At 49.8% G+C, this 25,989-nt stretch overlaps 1 protein-coding gene across 12 annotated transcripts in view; it reads left to right on the top strand.

The window, feature by feature from the left end:
- The first annotated feature begins 568 nt into the window (after positions 1–568).
- Positions 569–25,989, top strand: part of PHF19 (PHD finger protein 19) — a 51,989-nt gene continuing 26,568 nt past the window's right edge. For 5 of the 12 annotated variants that reach the window (XR_012332656.1, XR_012332657.1, XR_012332655.1 and 2 more), the window contains exons 1-3: positions 20,585–20,637; positions 20,783–24,283; positions 24,750–25,551. The gene's annotated coding sequence lies outside the window, so the exon portion shown is untranslated. Of the gene's footprint in view, positions 660–2,297; positions 2,533–3,157; positions 3,257–3,610; positions 3,717–20,584; positions 20,638–20,782; positions 24,284–24,316; positions 25,552–25,989 lie in introns of those variants that run through there. The other 7 variants (XM_073806497.1, XM_073806494.1, XM_073806491.1 and 4 more) reach the window with 6 other exon arrangements.

Genomic DNA, 25,989 nt, shown 5'->3' with positions numbered 1-25,989 from the left:
GAGAACGACAGCTTACTGAGCACCTACTTTACTTGCATTACCTGCAAGTACCACCCTTAATATTGATAACTGACCTAGGAGGAAGGCACTGTTGTCCTTACTTTATAGATGAAGAAACAAGCTCAGAGAGGCCAGGCAACTTCCCCAAGGTTACACAGCTAGTAGGCATGTCTCTGCCTCCACAGTGAGAGGTTTTACCCATGGTGGTGTCCTCTCCAGTGCTTTGGGGAGCAGGAGAGGGTCAGATGGATGTGATGTCCCTTCTGGACCAGCCACCAGCCCTTCTTCTCCAGAGGAGATGGGCCTGCCTGGAGCACTCCACCTGGCGGGACCTCTTGGGTAGGATTGACACCGGCCACGGGGAAGGGGAAGGATGAAATCAGGGGAGCTGCTGGGGGGCCCCTGAGCCTTTGCCAGGAGCTGGATCTCATTTGCTGCCTTGGCATCTGGGACTTGCGTTCGTTTAAGCAAAGCACATTCATGTGGCACAGAGTTTGGGGACCATTCCAGAGAGGCTGGGATATTACAGTCATCTGGCTGATGACATTTCTTCCTTTTCAGGTCCTTTCCTCAACTCCCACCTGTCTCAAGGCATTTCTTCCGTAGAAAGTCCGGGGTGTATGGTGCGAATGTCATCATAGCTGTCCCAGCCAATCCTGGTAAGGCAGGGAGGTGAAAGTCACCCAGCAGGTCAGTGGCTCGGCTATGGTGGCCTGTGATTCCTCTCTGGTGGGAGGAGGTCAGCTGAGTCATCGTCCCTCCCCACCTGTTGCTCTCACCCTCCTGTCGCCCTCTGGGCAGTTGGATCCATTCTTCCAGCAGTAGGGCCCCTGTTCTCTTTGTACAGATGAAAAGCAGGAGCTCAGAGAAGAGCAACTCCCTCGGGGCAGCCAGGTGCCTAGAGGCAGAGCCTCCTAGGACCTGGGTCTGCTGCCACACACCCCTGCCCTTGGGCTGTACCCACTAACTTGTCGATTTCAATATTGAAGGTTCTCTCTATGGAAACAACTGATTTCTATCCCCGCTTCCTCTCACAAGCACAGCTCCATCTGGGGAGAAATCCCAGGGCTGGCAATGGAGTGGAATCCACCTGGGACACGGGTGTCTGGGACTGGGGGGGTGGGAGAAAAGCTCCTCTCTGCTGCTACTGTGCCCCCTGGGGAGCTGCCTGCCCCTCGGATGTCTCCTGGGGGCGGGGTGGGGGTATGAGTGCACTCCCAACCCCCTAGACCATTGAGTGTCCGGTGTTCAGCCTGCCCCGGACTCTGTACTCTTGCTGTGGGACCTTGGGCCAGTCACCTGCCATCTCTGAGCTCACGTTCCCAGGACTTCCCTGGCGGTCCAGTGGTTAAGACTCCGCACTCCCAATGCAGGGGGCACGGGTTCGATCCTTGGTCAGGGAAGATCCCACATGCTGCATGGTGTGGCAAAACAACAACAACAACAACAAAAAAAAACCACAAAGGCAAATCTGAGCTCACGTTCCCATCTGCATAGTGGACAGGTGGGTGGGGACAGATACAGTGCTGACCATGTGGGATTCTGGGCGCAAAGAGCCAGACCGAAGGAGGCCCTCTTCCCCACGGCACGTGAGCAGCATGCCCTGGTCAGGGCATGCAGATCACTTCAGACTGTCTCCCCGCAGCCTCTCACTTGCATTTGGTCAAGAGCAGGTGTTGGAGTCCAATAGTCCAGTTCAAGTCCCAGCTCTGTCACTTAGTAGCTGTGTGTCCTTGGGCAAGTTCTTTAACTTCTCTGTGCCTCCATTTCCCCAAGTGTTAAAAGGTGATGATAAATTCCTACCTTGTAGGGATGTGTGGGAATGAAGCAAGCCAACACATGGCAGGAACTTCGATGGAGCCCCTAGTGTGAGCGGTGTGTAGTATTCCTGCTACAATTACTACCAAGGTCTTAACCCTCAAGCTCCAGCCCACTGAGGAGCCGTGAGTCAAGGCCATACAGCTCTCTTCCCACTAGCCCTGGCACTGTCTCCCGATCGCTGATCCACCAGAGGCCAGCTCCTAACCCTGTGGGGCCTCAGTGACCTCATGTAGAAAATGACACTTGGACTTCACTCTGGGTCGCGAGACACAGCACAGAGCTGACACTTAGGAGACAATCACGAACAGATCTTCCACAGGCTGGGTGCTGTGCACCTCTGAGGGTGTTTCTGCAAAGCCCAGCGTCATCAGGACTTGAGGGGGAGGGAATGTGCACCCCTTCCTCCCTCTGGCATGGACCTGCCTAAACCGTGTGTTGGGCTGTTAAGATCCAGAGAGTTCCTTTTTTCATTGCAGTCAGGTGTTTTCAGAGCCTCACCACTCACTGATGCCGGCACCAGTTCCTTCCGGCCCAGAGGCCTCTTTGCGGCTCCGCAGGACAGCCCTGCCCTCTGCCCAAGGTCCAGGGTGGAGCTGGAAGGCTGGCAGGGGGGTAGAGCCTGACACAGATGGAGGCCACCCTGCGATCCTGCTCTACTCCTGCCTCTCGCCCTGGCTTCTGCCAGCCCGCCGGCCCTGCCCACCGGTGCAGGTGAGAGTTTGAATCAGGAATAGTTTGTCTTTGGGCTTCTGTGAAGACAGGGAAGGGATCCCCAGAATCTTAGGTCTCAGGGGGCTGTGAGCATCTCTGGTCTAACCCCTGTCACCCACTGTGCAGATGGGCACAGGGAGGCCAAGGAACGTGCCCAGGTTTGCACAGCCAGCCAGCAGGGGACCCAGGCTCCTCCACCCAGGCCTGGAAGAGCGCTTACCTGGCCCCTGCCCTGACCAGAACACAGTCCCCACAGGAGGAGCAGAGCTTAGGGAGGGCCAAGCCTGGAGGAGGTCACTTTTCAGGAAAGGGCTAAGGGCGCCTTGTCGACCGGGGGAAGGCCTGCCTCCTGAGGCCCGAGACTTGGTTCTAGAAGTGGGAAAGGGGAAAGACGGAAAGACGGGATTGACACCCTCCGAGGTGCCCAGAGCACTGCAGGCCAGGGAGGTAGAGGGTGCAGCCAGCCTTCGCCCTGGAGGGAGACCATAAACACCTGTGCCCAGGTGTCATCCTGACCTTCTTTTACACAACCCTCTAGCTCTTCACAGAGCACATTCACACCTAGGAGGTCCTTTGATCTCACAACAGCCCTGATAATATGCCATCACTATTTGCATTTTATAAGTGAGGAAACTCAGACGGATGGGCAGTGTGATGTGACAGGGAACAGTTTTCCCACTGGATCCCCACCCTGGCTCAGCTACCACCTCACTGGGGACCTCTGGTAAGCCTCTTCTCCACTCTGGGCCTCAGTTTTCCCATCTGTAAGATGGGGCAGCTGAGAACCCAATGGCCTCTGAGAACCCTCCTGGTATTCAATTCTCTTACCACAGGGCAGCAGCCCCTCCAACCTGCCAATTGAACTGCCCCCCATTTTACAGTTAAATAAGCATGGATGTGCCTCCTAGCTTGTTGCATTTTCCCAGGCTTGGGTTACTGTCAACCTCACTTTACACGCAAGGTAAATATGGACAACCAGGACGTGAATTGACTTGCCTGAGATCCCACAGGGGCTTAGTGACTGAGCAGGAGGGTGAAGGTAGAAGCTCTAACTAGATTTTTCCCCTTACTTCCCTAGAGCAATACTGTCCAGTTCAGCAGCCGCTGACACGCGGGGCTGTAAAGTGTGTGTGGCCAGCTGAATAACGCTCTCCAAAGATGTCTACACCCTAATCCTCGGATCTGTGAGTATGCTACTTTACATGGCAAAAGGGACTTTGCAGATGTGATTAAGGATCTTGAGATGGGGAGGTTATCCTGGATTATTTGGGCAGGCCCAATATCATCATAAGGGTCCTATAAGAGGGAGTCGAGGGTAAGAGTCAGAGAAGGCAAAGTGACAAGTAAAGCAGAGGGAGAGAAGATGTGACAACAGAAGCAGTTTGGGATATGCACTTTGAAGATGGAGGAAGGGATGGATGGATGGATGGGTGGGTGGGTGGATGGATGGATGGATGGCTGGCTGGCTGGATGGATGGAAGGAGGGCTGGAGAAGACAAGGAACGAATTCTCCCCTGGAGTCTCCAGGACGAACACAACCCTGCCAACATCTTGATTTTAGCCCCCTGAGACTCATTTCCAACTTTCTAACCTCCAGAACTGTAAGATAATAAATCCATGCTGTTTCAAAGCACTAAGTGTTAATGTGTTACAGCGGTGGTCGAAGACTAACATGGCACTTGACGTGACCACTCCAAATTGAGATGAACCATGAGTCCTAAAATACATAACATATTTAAAAAATATAAGTTTATTTTTTAATTTATGTTTGGCTGCGTTGGGTCTTCGTTGCTGTGTGTGGGCTTTCTCTAGTTGCAGAGCATGGGGGGTCTACTCTTGTTGTGGTGCGCAGGCTTCTCATTGCGGTGGCTTCTCTTGTTGCGTAGCACGGGCTCTAGGCGCGCGGGCTTCAGTAGTTGTGGCACACGGGCTCAGTAGTTGTGGCTCACGGGCTCTAGAGTGCAGGCTCAGTAGTTGTGGCGCACGGGCTTAGTTGCTCTGCGGCATGTGGGATCTTCCTGGACCAGGGTTCGAACTCATGTACCCTGCATTGGCAGGCGGATTCTTAACCACTGCGCGATCAGGGAAGTCCTACATACCATATTTTGAAGACTTAGTATGAGAAAGAGAATTTCATTGATTTCCTTAATATTTTTATATTGATGACATGTTGAAATGATCAACATTTCATTATTTTAGATTAAATAAAATTTATTAAAAGTAATTTCCCCTGATCTTTTTTTAATGTTTGTATTAGGAAATTGACAATTACATGTGTAGCTCACATCATATGTCTACTGAACATCCCTAGAGGACTTTTCTCATCGCCCTGATAAAGGAGTAGTCTCCACCCCTCTGTTGTAGCTGGGGATGGGGCCTTGCACTGAGTAATGGAATCACACACCCCCAACACACACACACACACACACACACACACACACTGCAGGTGAGGGGCCTTGGTGGTGGGCGAGTGTCCTGGCCCCCCCTCGCCACTCCCATCTGCCTGGGCTGAGCCCTGCCTCTGGGCCAACCCATGTCCCTGCTAGATGTGACTTCTATTTTTAGCAGCTGTACTCGCTGGCTCCGCATAGCTAGCTCCGAGGCTTGCTGGGTGGGGGCCAGCCCCAGGCCTGCCCTCTCCCTGCCAACGGCGGTCTCAGGAGGAGCTGACACCCTGGTGATGGGACCTCTCAGGGCACGTAAGTCAGCCTTGCAACATCCCTGGCAAGGAAATACTATCATAATCTGTACGTTTTCTGTGACGAGGCCGAGGCTCAGCGGTCTCTCCAAGCGAGGAGGGGGCAGAGCTGAGTCTGAGTCTTCCTCCCCAAGGCCTGACCTGCTCAGGGACTCGAGGAAGTCACCAATTCTTGGGTGGCATTTCTCTGGAGCGTTTTCTACCTTGGAAAGTATTCTAAGCCAGAGAAAAGGAGAGAATCCATTTGGAAGGAGGGAGGGAGGTGGATGAAGCTGACATCCAGGATGTGCAGCTGACATCTCCTGTTGCAGTGGGTCCCAGTAATGAAAGCACCCACACGTATGGAAAGGCAACACAACACGAAAACCAGGATTGCCCTGTGGTTAGAACTCAGGTGCCGGCCTCTAGAACACCCGGGTTTCGATGCTGCCTGTCTGCTGGAGCCCTCAGCCTCGGTCTCCTCCACTGCACAATCGGCGTAGGAGGGGTCAGAGGACAAAATGAGGTCATGAACATAAGTGCCCAGCCCCGAGCCAGGCACTGGGGAGCCCACCTCAGTAAACAATCGTTATTGTTAGTATTTACCAAGGGCTTACTGTGTCCTCTCAGCAAAACATCCCAACAATTCATGAGGTTACTGTTGTCATCATCCCCATTTAACAGATGAAGAAACTGAGGCTGAGGGAGGTGAGGTCACTTTTCAAGGTCACACATCTGGTGAGAGGCAGAGCTAGGAATTTTTTGGTAACAGCTTTAGGAAGGTATAATTAAGATATAACGCACATACCATACAATTCACCCATTTAAAGTGTACAATTCAATGGCATTTATATATATATTTCTCATTCTTTGGTAGAACCCTAACTGATACAGTTGCAGTCTAGAAGACTTGTTTTTAGTTTTAAATACTGTTCTATTTTCCAAATATAAATTTGTTAGGGAATTCCCTGGTGGTCCAGTGGTTAGGACTCTGTGCTTCCACCGCAGGGGGCCCGGGTCCACCATGCCGCCATTGCAGCCAATAAATAAATAAATAAATAAAAACAAAGTAAAATAAATACAAATTTGTTTTTAAATGAACAAAATACATAATCATTTAAAATAATATAAAGGTAGGGTGCATTTTATGATAAGTAAATTATATTTCAATAAGCCATTAAAATAATAATATTAAAGTGATAACTGCTCATTATTGTTATTTTTTTTTGCGGTACGCGGGCCTCTCACTGTTGTGGCCTCTCCCGTTGCAGAGCACAGGCTCCGGACACACAGGCTCAGCGGCCATGACCCACGGGCCTAGCTGCTCCGCGGCATGTGGGATCTTCCCGGACCGGGGCAAGAACCCGTGTCTCCTGCATCAGCAGGCGGACTCTCAACCACTACGCCACCAGGGAAGCCCTGGAGTTTTATTTCTTATTGTTTAAAATGTCCCCATTCAAATAAGGTCTGTAGTTTCTTTTTTATTTTTAACTTATTTTATTTATTTGGGCTGCCTCGGGTCTTAGTTGTGGCATGTGGGATCTTAGCTCCCCCACCAGGGGAACCCGTGTCCCCTGCATTGGAAAGCGGATTCTTAACCACTGGACCGCCAGGGAAGTCCCAGTTCTGTAGTTTCTTTTCTTTTTTTTTTAACATCTTTATTGGAGTATAATTGCTTTGCATCGTTGTGTTAGTCGCTGCTGTATAACAAAGTGAATCAGCTATACATATACATATATCCCCATATCCCCTCCCTCTTGCGTCTCCCTCCCACCCTCCCTATCCCACCCCTCTAGGTGGTTACAAAGCACCAAGCTTATCTCCCTGTGCCATGCAGCTGCTTCCCACTAGCTATCTATTTTACATTTGGTAGTGTATATATGTCAGTGCCACTCTCTCACTCCGTCTCAGTTTACCCTTCCCCCTCCCTGTGTCCTCAAGTCCGTTCTCCACATCTGCATCTTTATTCCTGTCCTGCCCCTAGGTTCTTCAGAACCTTTTTTTTTTTTTATTCTCTATATATGTGTTAGCATACGGTATTTGTTTTTCTCTTTCTGACTTACTTCACTCTGTATGACAGACTCTAGGTCCATCCACCTCACTACAAATAACTCAATTTCATTTCTTTTTATGGCTGAGTAATACTCCATTACATATATGTGCCAGGTCTGTAGTTTCTTAATAGTGTCATACCAGCTTCAATTCCTTGGTTTTGAAAATGCACTATGGTTATGTAAGAGGCTATGATTAGGGAAAACTATGTGATGGGGTACACAAGAATTCTGTACTATTTTTGTAACTTTATGTGAGTCAAATTATTTCCAAATACAATGTTAAAAAACTTTTTTTTTAAGTTTAAAAGTATTTATTTAGATTTTCTTCTAAGTTTTATGGACTCATATTTTAACTCATTCTCCATCAGAAATCTATTTGATATAAAGTGAGAGATGAGACTGACTTAATTCTTTTCCAGACGGCTGGCCAATTGTCTTAGCCTTGAGGTTGAATCAATCTTCCTTTACCTGGTGATTTGGTCACCACCTTTATTACACACTGAAGCCTGTAAATGATAAGGACTGTTTCCGGGCTATTTTTCTTCTTCTGATCCATTACCATTTCTTATGTCCTTACCATGCTGTTTTTGATTACTAAAGTTTCAGAGTATGTTTTAAAATGTGACGTGACAGGTGTTGGTTTCCTTCACACATCAAATTAACCCTTTTTTTGTAATTACTTGTATTTTTCAACATTTTTTGACTTTTTATTCTTGCAGATGGAACAAACATGATAAAAAATATTTCAGAGATTTTTATGGGAGTCTCATTAAACTTGCAAATTACCTTGATAAAAGTTGACATCTTTACAACATCCAGTTTTCCTATCCAAGACCACAGTAGGAATGAAGCTTCATTTAGTTATCTTTTTCTGTTTCTCAGTAAAGATGTGTGGCTGTCTTCTTATCAGTCTTTCACATTTCTTGTTAAGGTTAGTTATTGATAAGTTATGACCGAAAATTTTTAAACTTATGCTTTCTAGTTGGTTATGTTAGTATGTAGGGTGGTACAGATGTATAGGATGGTGACTGCCTTTTATATCCAGTCACCTTGCTGAATTCTCTTATTTATTCTGGTAGCTTTTTCAGTTAATTTTACTGGTTTTCAAGATGGACAAACAAATCCTGTTTAAATCAGCATAATTTTGACTCCTTTACAAATAGCAGCAAACGCTGGAGCCACAAGGATCATTTGATGGATAAAATAAGCAAGTTACTTATCATCTGTGAACTTCAGTTCCCTTATAAGGAAAAAAATGGAAACAATGCTAATACATAAAATAACTATCTATCTTGTTGAGGCGCTATGAGTATTCAGTAAAATAAGATATTTAATATAATCTCCAATTTCAGAATCCTTAGGAAGTGGTAGTCTTTTTCCTAAGTCACCTCCTTGCTTCACATTACGGCAATGGCTAAAACTTTCAGATCAACGTTGAATAATAGTATTGGGTTCTATTCTTTTTTTTTTTTTTTTTTTTTTTTTTTTTTGGTGTACGCGGGCCTCTCACTGTTGTGGCCTCTCCCGTTGCGGAGCACAGGCTCCGGACGCGCAGGCTCAGCGGCCATGGCTCACGGGCCCAGCCGCTCCGCGGCATGGGGGATCCTCCCGGACTGGGGCCCGAACCCATGTCCCCTGCATCAGCAGGCGGACTCTCAACCACTGCGCCACCAGGGAAGCCCTGGGTTCTATTCTTTATTGAGTTCCTAATTTTGATTGGAGGACTTCCACGGTTTTACCCAAAGAGCCTATTAATCAAGCCATCATGCCTCTAGAGCTATTTCATAAACACAACATGAAAATCACAGACTCCTCTTTAAGGCAATTGTTCTCCCTTAAATCTGAAAGCTCAGAACTTCTGACAAGTTTGTTATTTATACATCAATAAAACTGGGGGGAAAATTTTTAAGGTTGCTGGAGGTTTCTGTGCCTTGTTTTCTTAACGGGTCAGTTCCTTACTTTACGAGTCTGAGGAACTCTGGGATCTGAGTGAGGACAAACCCCAGGAAGTCAGGGTAGATTAAAGCTTCAGCGGGACTTCCCTCCCTCTGGAGCTTGGACAGAAAGGGCACTGGACCTGGAATCCTTTAACCTGCTTTCAGATCCTTACCCTTGCTGGCTGTGAGACCTTGGGCAAGTCACATCACCATCTCTGAGCCCAACTGCCCTCATGGGCAAAGCTGGGTGACACAGTTCCCAACTGGTGGGGTAAGAGGGGCAACTGGATGACACATGTGAGGTCCAGACACACAGAAGGTTCCCAGGAACGTTAACTGAAGCTGAGTGCTCTGGGGGATTGTGTGCTGGGCTTATCTGAGAGGACGAATCCCTAAAGCCTTCTACCAATAAGTTGTTTATTAGGTGTTCACTCATCAAATCCTCCCAACATCTATGTTCCTGGCACCGGGCTAGTCTTGGCAATCAGTGTTCAACATCCCAGCACAGGGCAGAGGGGAGACAGACAGTAAATGAGCCCAAATAAATGTGCCTTCCTGCAGGGACGGGCTGGCAAGGGCCTGATGGGGGAGCGGCTGATTGCCAGAGTCCGTCCCCCTCCCTTGGTCCCCTGGGTCGGGCCAGGCCGCCAGCACCCGCAGCCACATGGAATGCATTGAGCAGCTCCAGCATTCCAAACACCCGGCTCTGCTCTCCCAGGCGCCTTTTCCTGAACCGTGCCGCGCCTTCTGCAGGCAGCCAGGGCCTCAGTGCCTGATACGAGGGCCTCCCCGAGGCTGCCTTCCACCTGTGCAATGTCAAGGTCAGCGGGGGGGTGGCGGGTGTCCCCGATGCTCTGTAGCTGCTCCTCCACGGCCCTGGCAGGGACTGGTAGGCGGCCTGGAGAGAAGAGACCAAGTGGCCCCAGGGGCCGCTGGAATCACAGCATCTGGTTGCTTTGTTGTAGAAAAGTAGTAGAAACATTTAAAATAAAAATTCTACTGTATAGCACAGGGAACTGTATTCAATATGCTGTGATAAACCATAATGGAAAAGAATATGAAAAATTATATATATATATATATTAACTGAGCACTTTGCTGCACAGCAGTAATTAATACAACATTGTAAATCAGCTATACTTCAATTTCTTAAAAAAGAAATAATGAAATAAAATTAAATTAAAAATCCTCAATTGGGCATGCAGGTCCCCCACAAATCTTTCTAATCAGGTTTCCCGTAACTTTGTCTTACTTCCCCACCTTGACAGCGTCAGGAGTCTTGGGGTACATGATTGATTCTGGGCCTATCACAGAGCAGTGTCAGGTCATACTTGACCCTCAGTGGTTGGTTTGATGAATGACTGGGTGAGGGATGGCTGAGCACCAACCATGTGCGGGCATAAGTCCCACACTAATCTCACTTCCCTGACAGAAGGCCCCTGCCTTAAGCATGGTCCCTGTTTACAGAGGAGGTGACTGAGGCTCAGAACTGGAATCCAGGCTTCGCCCTTCCCTCCACTCCAGAGGTCTGCAAACTGCCACTCACCTGAACCAGGCTGGGGGCTTGTTGAAACAGAGTGCTAGGGGAATTTCCTGGCGGCCCAGTGATTAGGAGTTTGAGCTTCCACTGCCAGGGACCCAGGTTTGATCTCTGGTCAGGGAACTAAGATCCCACAAGCCGCGTGGCATGGCCAAAAAAATTAATTAATTAAAAAAAAATAACAGTGCTGGGTCCACCCCCAGATTTTTATTTTATTTTATTTTTATTTTTTGCAGTACGCGGGCCTCTCACTGCTGTGGCCTCTCCCCTTGCGGAGGCTCCGGACGCGCAGGCTCAGCGGCCATGGCTCACGGGCCCAGCCGCTCCGCGGCACGTGGGTCTTCCCGGACCGGGCACGAACCCGCGTCCCCTGCATCGGCAGGTGGACTCTCAACCACTGTGCCACCAGGGAAGCCCCACCCCCAGATTTTTAAATTCAGTGGTTCTGGGGTGGAGCCAGAGAATTTGCATTTGTCACACGTTCCCAGTTAATGCTGTTGCTCTTGGTCCAGGACCACACTTTGGGAAGCTCTGCCTACACTATGGTGCCCCCTCTGAATAAATTTTCAGCAATTAGGGAGACGTGACATTCACCGTGGGCCACTTTCCATGGCAAGGATGTATGATGAGCCGCCTTCCGTATACCGATAGTGGAGGGTTCCATTCCTGACTGTTCCACCTGCAGGGGAATGCCCCGCTCCCCCATACTACATTCAGTCGTCTGAGTGCTCCTCCTGGACACCACAGGGCACGGACTTCCTAAAGTGGGGTGCGTCCATTGAGCAAAGAGGGCAAGTGATTGTCGATGATGAATTTGCTTCCTTAAGTGACCCTCAGGAGAGGGGACAGTCAGAGCTAAAGAAGGAGCTGGAAGACTTGGAGAAAACTGACAGCGGCTTCCAAGAAAGGGATATACAGGATGGCTGGAGAGTTGAGTAATGTGGAAGGCAGGACAGGAGCTGAGCGTGCTGGGAAGAGAGTGATGGGGCAGCTGCAGACTTGGAGAGGAAGCTACCTGCATCACCGCTGAAACCAGGGGTGCCCGGGGCCTGGTAAGCAGAGAGCTGGGACAGAGAGCTGAGGAAATCAGGGGGTTCTCGGAATGCATTTCCATTTTATTCCGCCAGTGTTTACATGTGGCTTCTTTGAGCACAGCAAGAGTACCCTTACCCATGCGGTACACCTTATAAATCAGGCTATTAAATGATGACATTGCCACACAAGGGGGTTTTCATAATTAATAATCACAGCTGCCGTTTATTGTGTCTATTATGCACCAGGACTTTTACGTACAAAACCTCGTTCAGTCCTCCCAACAACCTCCAGAAAGTGGGTTCTGAGATTATCCCCATGTTTCAGATGAGGAAACTGAGGCTAAGGGAGCTTGAATAACTTGGCCAAGGTCCTAGTCTCTAGGAAATGACAGGGCTACTGTCTCACCATCTCTAAACCGTCACTTTCCTCTCTATCACCCTGCCCTTCATTTCCTGAACACCTGCTCCCTGCATGGCCCTGGGAGGGACCACAGATGAATCATTCAAGAAGTCACTGATTCAACAAGCTTTCTTTTTTTTCTTGTTGAGCACTTACTCTTTTGTATGGGCTTCTTTATTTATAGCATGCCTTATTCCAGAAAGCACTTAACATAACTTCTTGATGTACAAGAGAATAAAAATTTTAGAGGCATGGTCACGTGACGGTGGTTGCCAAATGGAAAACAGAAGCTGGAAAGGTCAGAGGAACCCGGGGATAAGACAGGCAGACAAAAGGCAGAGCTCGTGGTCCTCTGGGTTACAGGAGACAAGCCCCAAATTGTCCTCTGAGCTTTCTAGCGGCCAAAATCTAATCCCACGAGGTTCAGGGTCCATAAGATACCAACGAATCAGCGGCTGCAGGAAAACGTGACTCTCCTGGGCCCTAATACCAGAGAGGCCTTTTCCTAGGGAGTTGGCGTGAGGAGAACGTGGTGGAACGAAGGGAGCAATGTCCCCAAAAGGAGTACAGGCTGCACGTGCAGCACAGGCCCCGGGGGCTGTTTCCTGTGCTCCCCTCCATGCTGGCCCAAGTCCCAAAGCGGAAGGCAGCTCAGGGGAGAGAACACAGCGCAGGACAGGCCTGCCGGTCTCCATTCTCTGGTTTAATCCCCACACAGCGTTTATAGGAAACATTTAGAACAGACTGGCAGGCTGCTAGCTACATGCAGTCCTCAGGTAAGCTCTGTTTGGATTCATTGCCAACTTTAAACTGTTAGGAAATTTCACCTAAAAAGCCAGATTTTGACGGTCTGTTTTAAAAAAAAAAAGGGGGGGCTTCCCTGGTGGCGCAGTGGTGGAGAGTCCACCTGCCGAGGCAGGGGACATGGGTTTGTGCCCCAGTCCGGGAGGATCCCACATGCTGCGGAGCGGCTGGGCCCGTGAGCCACAGCCGCTGAGCCTGTGCGTCCGGAGCCTGTGTTACGGAACGGGAGAGGCCACAGCAGTGAGAGGCCCGCGTATCGCAAAAAAGAAAAATGGATTTGACTACATGGGACCTACATTCCCTAAGGATGAGAATTGGCTTGAGCTGAGTAGTTTTCCGATGATCCCTCCATGGTTCCCTGAGGCCCTTTTTGTTTTCAACTTCCCTACCCGGCTTTGCAAGTTGTCAGGGGCTTGCAGCCCTGGTTTGGGATATTTTGAGTTGTGTCACATTGGTGTGCGTCAGCAGCAGTCAGTAACTGTTTACAGTGCGGGGTCCCAGGCTGCGCTCCTTGGGTCTGGGGTGGGGCTCAGTCTTTCTAACAGGTATTGAGGTGCAGGCGTCTCTCCTGACGGGCTGGATGGCTGGCTGGGGCCCAGGAGTGATTGTATAGCTGCTCAGCACCACCGATCCAGGGAAATGGATGAATAGTGATCCTTTGAACACAGCTTTTGGCAATTACGGTGGGGCTCTGAGTTCAAGATCACGCTCCCTGACAGATGCCCAGAGTGTAGCTCCGCTGAGTCTCTGGGGGAGTCCTGAGTCAGGTGCTGTCAATCACAGTGCTGCTTGCCCTTGGCTGCACGTTAGAACCACCTGGAGAACTTTTCAACCCATCCACAGGCCCAGGCCACCTCCCAGACCAATTAAATCTGAATCTCTGCAGAGAACACAGGCATCAGCATTTTAAAGCTCCCCAGGTTATCCCAGAGGACTGCCAGGTGTGAGGCGCAGGGCTTAAAAAGGACCATGTTCTCTGGGCGAGGTCTGGTATCAGCTGGAGAGATACTGAGATGAGGAAGGCTTCCGGGAGAGCAGAGAGGATGGAGGTAAGTGGACTGTCAGGGTAAGTGTGATGAGTACTCTGGGAACCCAAATGGAGACCCCTAAGCCAGCCTGAGGGACTCAAACTCTCCACCACCCCATCCTCTGGAGGAGAGGCCTGGGCTGAATTTTGGGAATAAATACCATCCAGCCACATAAAGAAGGAGAAGGAGAATCCTAGCCAAAGCAAGGGTACAGTCCAAGACTCTGAGGCCCGAACGGAGAGGGGGAAGAGATAGAGCGGAAGGTTGTCTGGTGCAGCTGAGTCAAGGGTAGGGGGAAGGAATATGAGAAGAGGCCACAGAAGCAGGAAGGGGCCAAATCACAAAAGGCCTTGCATGCCAAGCTAGGGAGATGGAATTTTGCCCTGAGGCTCAGAGGAACTTCTGGAGGGTTTTAAGTCCAAGAGTCATATGGATGAACAAATCCATAATGGGCTTGGGTTATCAAGGAGGGCTTCCTGGAGGAGGTCAGACTTGAGCTGAGGGAGGGGGGAGGATTTGGAAAGCTGGCCGGGAGGCAGAGGTGTGGGTATTCTGATCAGCTTGCTACTGTTAAAGCTCTTCAAAACCCTTCCCTCCCCCACGCCCTTTGAAACCATTTGAATCACAAGCTGCCCCTGTTTAGAGTTGTGTTTGTCGGTTATTTGAAAGTTGTGGTTTCTCTTTAGCAGATTCTGGGCCCCATCCTTTGACTAGGAACCAGGAAGGAATAAAGAACGCATCCTCTTGCCCAGAGAGCTAATTATTGAAATACTGTGGGCCTCACCAGGGTTTATGGCGTCACTGATCTCTGTCATCCAACAGCTCCTAAATTCTAACTGGTCAAAGTTTTCAGTACATTTTTATGGGCTGCCCCAAAGCCAGCTGGAAGCTTTTTTTCCATAAACTTTCCCTGAGACAAGTAGCCAGGTTTCACATATTAAAATGAAAACGTCAAAAGGGTTGTTTAAAAAAAGAAAGAAAGAAAAGAAAAAGATGCAGCTCAGCTCACAAAACTCACATCAGAGTCCAACAGCATCTGCCTGGGTTTTTCTGCAAGGCTGATGGTCAAGTTAGAACGATGATGATAATCCCATGATCACTTTATCCATTCACTCAACAAACACTTCCTGGGCATTTACTGGGTACCAGGCTTGAGCTGGGCACCAAGCTGAGAAGATGCCTTAGGCATGATTGCCCCATCCCCACTGCCCCCAAGGGCTCAAAATACTTTAGAGTTTACAAAGTGTTTTCACGTGTAATTTTGGGAGCTGTAGGTAATGTTATTATCCCCATTTTTCAGAGGAGGAAATTGAGGCTCGTAGAGGTTAGGTAACTTGCCCAGGGTCACAATAGTAATAAGGGGTAGAATTCAACCTTGGGTCATCCATGTTCAGAACCCACGTTCTGTCCACTCCACCCTGCTCCTTTTTAAGCAACACCATCTAACCGTTATTGGCTTAAGTTGAACAATAGCTCCAAGAGGTTTAGCTGCAACTTATAATCTGTCTAGTATCTGCCCTCCTCTTAGAACCTGATTTCTCTTTTGAGGGAATTCGCCCATTGTGAGGAAGGGAAACTAGCACCCACCTCCCATGGCTCCATCACCATGTAAGCCTAGTGAGACCCAGTGCTTCCCCAGCATCTCCTGCCCAGACAGTGGATAGGCACATGTGAAATACAACCTCCGCCAATCAGATCCTCCCTCCTGGGACTGACTCTTGAGTGAGTGGTGAGAGGACCCTTGGAGGTCAAAATCACTCTGAGCAGAGGGCCCCAGATCAGACTGCCTGCAGCATTCCCTTAGCTGGGGTTCCTGTGGCTCCCAGGGCTGCGCCCTTGGTCCAGACCTCTCAGCCCTTCAAGCTGCTACCAAGCTTGCTCTTCTGTGGGATTCCATCCTCATCTGGGTCCTTCTGGCCTTTTAAGGGTTATGAGTGTAGAGATGGAGGCTGAGGTAAAACCCACGGGTGTGGACTGCTGAAGGAGCAACGGGCTGGAGTACACGGACAGAGGGGCAGGAGGGAGGGGAATAAGGGGACCCGAATATGTGCCAGGAGATGGTCTGGGAAGAGTCTGATCGGTGATCTGTTCTCAAGGCTCTGAAAGAGGGATCATCAGTCAGGATTCTCCAGAAAAGCAGAACCGATGGAGATAGATAGATAGGTACCTAGGTACATAGATACATACATTGATAGATACAAAGATACATAGATACAAAGATAGGTAGATTGATTGATAGATACAGAGAGGATAGATACAGACGTAGACGTAGATGGACACATAGATAGATACATAGGTGGTAGATAGCTATAAAATAAATATGTATATACAGTTTTTAAAAGAAATACCTTTATTTTAAGAAACTGGCTCACGGGATGGGGGGACTGCCAAGTCCAGGGCAGGCTCACAGGCTCAAACGCAGGCCCGAGTTGACGCTGTGCTCTTGACACAGCTTTTCTTCTCTGGGAAACATCAGTGCTCGCTCTTCAGGCCTCGAAGTGATTGGATGAGGCCCTCCCACACGCTACCAGGGTCATCTTCACTGCCTGTAGATGTTAGTCACAACTACAAAATCCCTTCACAGCCCCACCTAGATCCACATTTGATTAAATAACTGGGTGCTAAAATTAACCCTCATGGAAGGGTCATCCCAGGTTGGTACCTCCTGGGATTGTCAGAGGGGGGTGACTATGGACAGGATGGACCAGAGATTGGAGTGAGAAACTCTCAACTTGGCACTGGGTCATCTCCTGACTGCAGACGAGGACATGGTCCTTGGTCTCACCAAGGGTTCATTGCCAAAGCCAGGTTGGCTGTGAAGGGCTTGCGAACAGATTACTCATAGTTTGAGCCTGTGCTCTCTCTGCTCCCGCTGCGACCTGGACATACAAGACCCCTCGCTGCGGAGTCCTGTCCCTGCCTCTCCCTTTCCCGGTGGCCACCCCCAGCCCCTGACCTTTTTATGTCCAACTGCCGCAGCATCTCTCTTTCGGCTGAATGTTCGTACAAACTGTGCCTACTGTTCCCACCAACCTAAGTCCCAGGGCCTCTTTCCTGGAAGCCTACCACTCCGGATTCCCTCTCCCTTTCTCTAACCACCCCCACCTCAGCCATCACACACACCCTGGGCCTGTCGAAGGCTCCCAGGTGGGATCCAGACCCCAGTGGTCTGAACCGCATCTGAAGTGAACAGCTCTTGGCTCACGGGCTCCTACCCAGGGTGTCTCACAAATTGGGCTCCCTCCATGCAGCTCTGGCCCAGATGTTTCCTGTCCATGGCAGGAGATGTATGGGATCTTGAACTGTAATCTTGGAAGGGGCAGCTGTAAGACACAGATCCAAGTGGTCCCAGCTAAACCTCTCAAAGCCATTGCCCCAGTTTAGGCCCAAAGGTTAGGGAGCAGAACAGACCACAGAGAGACAGCAGCCTTGGGAGTTTCTTCTGAGAGCAGCAAAAGCGCGAAGATTCTCTTTAAATCGCTAGAGACTCACGGCCTCTCCAAGCTGATTGTCACCTAGACATTCCCCCACCCAGGCAAGGACTCCCTCAGAAATTCAGGAGAATGTCATATATCACAGAACACTGAACAAGAAGGGTTTTAAAATAAATTTTGGCTGTAGGAAAACCCAAGAGGATTGCTGGAGATCTGACAAAAGCAACAGGGTGTAAATCTCTCAGCAGGCAGGCAGAAACCTTGGTCAAACTATGGCTCATTTGCTGACTTACCACTTGAACAAGTCTTTCCTGGATGACCTTGAGCAAGCCTCACCTGCTCTCCAGGTACCAGTTTGCCTAACTGAACATGAGCAGTTGGGTAACGTGACGTGGAAGGTCCTCTCCAGTGGTGACTACTTGACCCTGAGACTTGTGTCTAATACCTTCCAGCTGCATGACCTTGGGTACCTCACTCAACCTCCTTAACCTCAGTTTCATCATCTGCAAAATGGGAGATTCGTAATCCTAGCCTTGTTCGTCTTGTAGCGTTGCTGTGGGGATGGAATGGGAGATGTGAAAATACCCTGTGTAAACTCCAAAGAGCTATTCATATATGAAGTATTAGTGCAAGATGAAATATCATTGTATGATGTATCTACGGTGTCTTAATTGCGTAAGAAGCTACAAGACCAAATAGCATTCATAGGGGCAGAAGGGCATGGTGGTCAAAGGCTCTGGACCCAGCCTGCCTGGGTTTGTGGCTCAGCTCTCCCACGTTTACCAGGTTCCTCATGAGTAAACTGGGTTAAGAATAGCACATGTGAAACCCAGCACAGTGCCTGGCACGTGGTGTGCTCTCTAGCAACGCTGATGATTATCATGATTATCTTCCTATCGTGAAGCAAGGAGGAAGGGTGGGGCAGTGGGATGGCCACTGGTTTGTTTTTTTTTAACATCTTTATTGGAGTATAATTGCTTTACAATGGTGTGTTAGTTTCTGCTGTATAACAAAGTGAATCAGCTATACATATACATACATCCCCATATCTCCTCTCTCTTGTGTCTCCCTGCCACCCTCTATATCCCCCTCCTCTAGGTGGACACAAAGCACCGAGCTGATCTCCCTGTGCTTTGCTGGCCAGAACTAACTGGGTTCAAACCTCCATTCTACTAGCTGAATCATACAAATGATCATGTGATATCCACTGTCTTCTTTTTTGCTCTCCTCTGATTATTTCTTGAGCAGTTAATAGTTTGTCTCCTTCATGAAATGCCCAGCAAGGGGTTGGCTCCCGGGGACCAGTTCTTGTCTGTTTCCTATCTGCTCAGCTTGGGGCTGGGCGCCCAGCCACCAAGTTGACAGACTCACGGGTTGCTTGATTCTAGAAAAGATGCCTTGTAAATACTGGAATTCACTAATAAAATTCTCCTCTGTATTTTAATATGGGGATAATTTGAAAGATATCTTTACTCTTCCCCAGAAGTATCTGTTGTACAATGGCATAGATTAACAAAAGACACAGTGCCCTTGCTTTGGGCTAGAATTCTATTGACTTATTCAATTTACTTACCTATTTATCTAATTCTATCTTTTATAATCACATTATTTGTATCATACCAATCAAAATCTCTGATTGAATATAATATATGGACCTAATTCATAAAAAAGAAAACAAAATAACTCTCACATAATAAATGCGATGTTTGGTGGATCAAATCTCTTTTATGGCGGTGCTGCGGCATGTGGAATCTTAGTTCCACGACCAGGGATAGAACTCGTGCCCCCTGCAGTGGAAGCCTGGAGTCTTAACCACTGGACAGCCAGGGAAGTCCCTCAAATCTTTATATAAGATCCTTTGTGCAGCAAGGTTGGGAACTACTCATTTGTTTAAACGTTATGCTTTGACCAGTGAGTAAATCTGAAGCCCAGACCGGAGAAGTGATTTATTCAAGGTTACCCAGTGAGGGAGAACAAAGCTCAGATTAAGTTCATAGAATCAAATACTTTTGCAGTCAGAGGCACTTTAGAGATCATGGGTATTTACTCAGAAACAACCACTCCTTGTCTTGAGCCATTTCTTTTTTTTCTGTTTTTAATATACGTGAAAAATTTTTTTAATAGTAATTACAGTAATAAAAGTGGAAACACAATGAGAAATACAAAGTTTGTATTGGCAAAAAAATAAACTTTCTGACAATCCTGAGTGTTGGTTGATCCCATCTCTTAACAGACTATCACAGTGACCTGTTGATGTGTCTGTCCGCCAGCCCTCCTGCCGGATATGGGCTTCTTGATGCCAACGACTGGGATTTATTTATCTTTATAGCACATCTCCCTCTGCCCTGACCCTTATTCCTAGGGGTACCTGCCTACAGCACATTGCCCTAACCGGCTGCTGAATGTAGCAAGTGTGAATAAAGCCGTACTTTATTTTTAACAGATGGGGAGAGCAAATCAGAGAAGAGAAGGGACCCACCCCTGGTTCTATAGCAAGCTTGCAGGGAGGGTCAACAGGATCTCCTACATCCCAATGGAGGCGCTCCTGGGCTCCCAAAGAGGACAGACACTTGATGTCTCTCCTTTCCCCACAAAAGCCACAGGTAAAGGTGTTTATGGCTTAGCAGCCAACAAAGGCCACAAGCACTTCAATAGGCCACAGTCTGACCCTGTCAACTATTTCTTTTTTTTTTTTTTTAAATGGTGTTAAAAGTCATCCTTTCTACTATAATTTGAAAGCTCTCAGCACCTCCATGCTGAGGCCATAATAAACTGACCCCCAAATTCAGGCAACAAAACACAGGCCTGCCTACCGGCCATCTGCTTTCATGGATGAAATCTTAATTATTTCCAAATAATTATTGTCAATGATTTCCAAAACCTTTATTAAAATCATAATTATTCAAATTTGTGAAAAGTGTTTTCTTCTTTGTAGAGCACTTTCATATATACTAACTGGTCTGGGACTCAAACAAATATGTCCTCTAGAATTAAGGTACTGTTGCACGTTTGAAATAGGTGAATTTTTTAATGTGAATTACCTATACCTCAATAAAGCTGACTTAAAAAGTAAGACAGTGAAAACCACAAGTGACTTTTATTTTCTTCCTTGTGCTTTTCTATATTTTCCATGGTGTCCTTAATTGAAAGCAAAAATAGAAGAGGGCCGCAGATGGAAGAAGATGGATTCTTGCAAGGTGGGAGACCTTCTCTCGACATTCCTTGGCCTTTGCTGGTCTCCCCTGAGACACAGCTGAGAGTAAGAGTACTTCCCCCTACTTTGTGTGGCCTTGGGGAAGTCACTCCACCTCTCCAAGCTTTTGTTCTTTCCCCTGTGAACAGATCTGATGCCTGCCATGCCTGGTTCACCATGCTGTGACAAGTCTCAGGGAACAGACATGTTAGGACACCGTGAGGTCTGATGGCCCTGCATATGTGACAGGTTAGTGCTGTGACTAAACCTCCTCTGCTGTAATCTCCCAGCCCCCGCCCCCCATCTTTAAAATTACCAAGTATTTCAAACATACAGAGAATAGAGAAAACGTTTTGGACTTGAGAAGGAGAAGGATCATTGCGAAGAATTACAGACAAGACACCCAGCTTTGCCAAATCTTGACACCTTGCCATATTTGCTTCAGATTTTTTTTTTCTGAAAAATAGGACATTACAGATAAAATTAAATCCCCTGTGTTCCTCTTTCTGATCTCATTCCCATCCCTCCCTTCCCAGAGGTAACTACTATTCTAAATTTAGTGTCTTTGATTTCATATGCATGTTTTCACACTTTCACTATCTGACTGTATCCCTAAAACTACATATATAGCATAGTTTTGAATTAAAAAAAAACTTTTGGTATCACACTATTCTACCACTTGATGTTCCCTTTTTCTTTTTTTTTCTAGACTCTATCTATGTTGAGGCTACAGCCTCATTTTATTTTCCCTCCCAGTATATTATTCCATTGCACAGATAGATCACAATTTATCTATCTGCACTGCTGTTGATGGACAATTAATCAATTCCTCATTTTTCATAATTATGTGCTGAGTGAGTGAAGTCACTGAATTGTAGGCACGAGCATCTTCAACTTTATTAGATGTTGCCAAACCTCTTCTTCAGAGAAGTTGTACCAATTTACACCTCCATCAAGACTGTACAAGGGTTCCAAGGGTGCCACCTCTTCACCCCCTCCACCCTTCTCCCAACATTGATAGAATGCTTACTCCTTGCCAGTCCGGAGGATGTGAAATGGCGTCTCACAGCTCTTTTCATTTGCATCTCTCCCATGACCCGTGAGGTTGAACATCTCTTTACATTTTTGGCCACCTAGGTTTCCTCTTTTGTGAATTGCCTGTTGATGGTCTTAACCCATTTCTTAAAAAAATGATTGTCTTTCTCTGGTTTGTCCATGCTTTCAACCTACTTCTGCCAGATCGCAAAGCAAACTCGGATCATGGCCCTTCTCAGTTCTCAACTCCCCGAGGCTCTCTAGGATACACATAACTTACAACCTTGCTCAGTGGTCCTGATTTGCCGTGGGCTGAAAACAAAGCTCAGCCCAGGACACTCAGCCCCACCTTCTCCTCCAGCCTTACCGTCTGCACCCTGAACTCCGGTCCAGCGGACACAACTCACTCCGTCCCAGGCCTACTGCACACACCATGCCCTAGGCCTGGAATGCCTCCCTCCTATCTCCACATTTCCTCTGAATGCCACCTTTTCTGTGACAGTTCTCAATTCAAAGTTGGATTTGCCTCTAAACGGTCAGGTGAAACTATACCTTTCTAGTGGCATTTATCATTTCTCCTTTTGTAGTATTTTAACCACTCCTCATCTTGCCCATCACTTTTTCATTGACAAAAACACCCGCCCCTGCATTATGCTATTTTGTCCTCATCTCTGCAATGGCCCTGTGAATTGGGGTAGTACCCCTACCCTCTCTGAACAGATAGGGAACGTGGCCTACAGGGGGAATAGTTCGCCCAACATCTTACTCTGGCTCAGAGGCAGAGGTGGACTTGAAGCCAGGACTCCTCCAATTCCATGTCCAGCTCGCTGCACCACGCCCCTCATATTTATATATGCATGTTGTTGCTGCTTGAGCCAACACCTGACTCCCCCATGAGACTGTGGGCCCCATAGCTCCCAGTTCTAGTCCTACCCAGGGGGGCACTCAATGAATATATAATTTCTTGACAAAGTAGGATAATCACTTACTGCATACCCACTGGCTGCCGGGGGCTTTGCATTCATTCACCCTACCCTTCCCAACAACTCTATGAGGAGACTGGGGTTTAAGAGTTGAAGTGCTATGCTCAGGGTCCCACGGCCGGTAATCAGTGCAGTTGGCCTATGAGACCCAGAGGTAAGTGCTTCCAACTGTAATCTCTGCTCTGTGCATCCTAAAGGTAGACCCAGCCAGCCAGAGAGATCGCACCCCAAGGCCCAGAGGCAGGGGGCCAAGGGTGGGCAACTTGACAGTCAACAGGAGGGACTGGGGGCTGGGGGAGTATGGTCCACCCGCTACACCCATGATGTCCACACTCCACAGCCTCACGGGTGTCTGTGCAGTGTGATGGTAGCAGGTGAGAAGAGGGCTGAGGGATAAGGAGAGGGGTTGGCAAGTATTCTCCAGCCCCCAACCCCCAAAGAGTAAGTCTGGATGGGGACATTGCTGCCCATTCTCCCCAGGGCAAGGACTGGATATGACGGGAGCCACGCCCCTTTCCTCAATCTGCTATTCCTATGACTCTGTATGCTGTCTTTCACTGTGTGCCACTTATTTAAATGTTGTGTTTGTGTGTGTGGTATGTATTTGCAACTGTATCTTTGTGTTGTGTTTCGGTGCATTACGTCTGTGTGCAATTTGCTGTTGGTGTACTCTGTTTCTCTTGTGCGCCTGTGTTACGGCTCTATGCCTGTTTGTCTACTTTATGTGTATGTTTTGTTGTGTGTCCGTGCTGTGTACACGGTGTGTCTCTCCTATGTATCTATGTCCATACTCTGTAATTGCCTCTTTATTGTGTGTTGTGTCGTGTGTATCATGTGTTGTGAATTTGTGTTTGTGCCGTGCGCATTGTGGATCTGTTTCTGTGTGTGCTCTCTACACCGCAAGTGCAGGATGTTTGTGTGTTCTGTTGTGCGAATCCCGTTTGGGTTGTTCTAGGTCTGTGTCTACGCAGGGAGTCCGTGTGTATCTGCACCTCCCCGCTGTGTGTCTGTGCCAGCTGACGTCTGTGCCCCGCGCGCAGAGTTGTGTTTCCTCAACAAGTGTGTGCCGGCTCGGAGTGCCGCGCGCGCCTCCTCGTGTGCCCGCGTTGTGCCTGCGCCTCCGCCGGGCGGTCGTGCCGGGGTGCAGGCTCCGCGTCCGTGTGCGCTCGCGCCGCTTGTCTGCGTCCGGCGCGCGGTGGCGGCGGAGGATGCGCGCCCGCGGGGGCGGGGGCGGAGGCCGGGGCGCGGCGCGGGGGCGGCCCGGGGGCGGGAGTGGGCGAGCCGGCGGGCGGGCGGTGCTGCGGGGCCCCGCGGCCGCGGGCTCCAATGGCGAGGCCGGCGCGGCCCCCGCTAATTACATAAGCGAGACGTCAATAATTCGCGGGAAAACGCGAAAAAGATGGCGCCCCGCGCCCGGGGGGCCCCTTCCTGAGCGCCCCGGCCCCTCCCTCCTCCTCCGCCCCCCCTCCTCCCCGCGGCGCCCCCGCCCCGCCCCGCCCCCGCCGAGACCCCGACCCCGGCCCCACGGGCGGACACTCGGCCGGGCAGCCGCGGGCCGAGCGCAGCCACCTCCGCCGCCGATGCGCCTGGTGGCCAGACTCCAAGTGGGACCGGCGGACACGCAGCCTCGCGGTAAGTTCAGCGCTGCGGGCTGACGGCCCGGGCCGGGGGACTCCCCGCCACACTCGCCTTTCCCTGCAATCATCCCTCTTTTGGAAATTTCCCGAACTTTGGCGGGTCAGACGCCTCCGGGGGCGTTGGAGTCCTGGGAAGCCGCACGCCTTGGGGGTGGAGAGGGGTGAACGGTGTCTGCGGGGTGGCGGGAGCCCCGCCCGGGTCCCCGAGCCTTTGGGGGGCGTGTGTGACAGGTCGCTAGTCCTGTGCCTAAAATCTTTATTTTTCCTGTTGTGTGTGTCGGGGGGTGGGTGGCTTGGAGACCGACGGGGGCGTTTGGGATTTTGCTCACGTCCGAAGTCAGGCTGCGGCAGGATTGGGATGGGGGAGGCTTGGCGTCGGAGCGACTAAAGAGAGGAGCGCTTGAACCCGAAGGGGGTACTTTTGCAAGCTTTTTCCCCTCCCAAACACCCTTTTTAAAAAGCCAACGGCCGCCCTGGGAGAGGCCCCTGCGCATGAATCATCCTCGCTTCCTGCCCCCGCCCGGCCCCGCGATCCGGGTGCCGCGGATTTGAACTGGACGCCGACGGGAACCCGCAAACAGGCATTTCTTTGCAGATGGGTTTGAATCAGCCAATCACAGCCCGCGGGGGCCCGCTCCGGGAGGATGGAGGCGCGGTTGGGGGGGCCGCCACCCGAGGGCCCCCGCCCCGCCAGGGGGGGTGCGGCGACCGGGCCTGCTCCCAACGGCGCGGCGGGGGAGGAAGTGTCAGTTTGTGAACCTGCCGCGGGCCCGGGGCCCAGGCCCGGCGGGCAGGGACCTTGCAGCGCCCGGGAGCCAGGTGGCAGGGAGAAGGCAGAGATTTGGACTGCACACCCTGCCCGGTGCCTGCGCGCTCTGCCCTGGAGAAAAGAGAGGAATGGGGGGGGGAGGGGCGGGGGCGGGGGTGGGGGGGGAGGCAAGAGGGGACGTGGCCGCGCCACCATCTGGAGAGTGAAGACCCCAGCAAGGCCCTGCCTGCCCTAGGGCCCTTGACATGCACACACATGTATTCCATTTCATATGCTCACTGACATAAGGCTGTAGACATCAAACACAGTCTCACAGGAGTACACACACACTTACAGGGAAAAACACAGGACTCTCTCCCTGTCTACAGGTAATCATAACACCAGGTGCCCAGCGCCTTGGCAGAGAAGGAGGGCACCAGAGTAGCGGGTGCAGGGAACAGAGGGATGCTGTGCTTTTGGCTTAGTGGAGAGTGTGTGGAGGGGCCTGGAGCCAGGTGAGCCCAGATTGAGGAGGAGGGGGCCGTGGGGGGTGCTTTGAATGCCATTGAAGGTACTGGGGAGCCACAGAAGGTTTCTGGGAGAATAAGAAGATGGGAATTGAGGGCCCTGTGGAAGAGTCTGGTGGGGAGGCAGGAAACAGGGAGTGGCCTGTTTAACACTGGGCGCTGGTGGTTCCATTCCGAATCCCAGGTTCCCAGCATAGGTGAGTGAGCACAAGGCTCAGGAAACAGTTCTTGAATGAATGAATGGCCCAGGCAAGGTGAGGCCTGAACTCAGACCAGGACAGGGGGATGGAAGAGAGGAGTGGGTTGCCAGAGGCAACTGTGCTTGGCTGCTGTGGCAGCTGATCGGTTGGAGAAGTCTAAGATGCTTGGGGGTCTGGGGACCATAGTAGTACCATTAGCAGGAAGCAGCGAAAGCAATGGGAGCGG

This window comes from Tursiops truncatus, chromosome 6 (genome assembly GCF_011762595.2).
Source record: "Tursiops truncatus isolate mTurTru1 chromosome 6, mTurTru1.mat.Y, whole genome shotgun sequence".
Lineage (NCBI taxonomy): Eukaryota > Metazoa > Chordata > Mammalia > Artiodactyla > Delphinidae > Tursiops > Tursiops truncatus.
The sequence above is the reverse complement of the archived record's forward strand: the minus strand, read 5'-3'. Positions and strand labels throughout refer to the sequence as shown.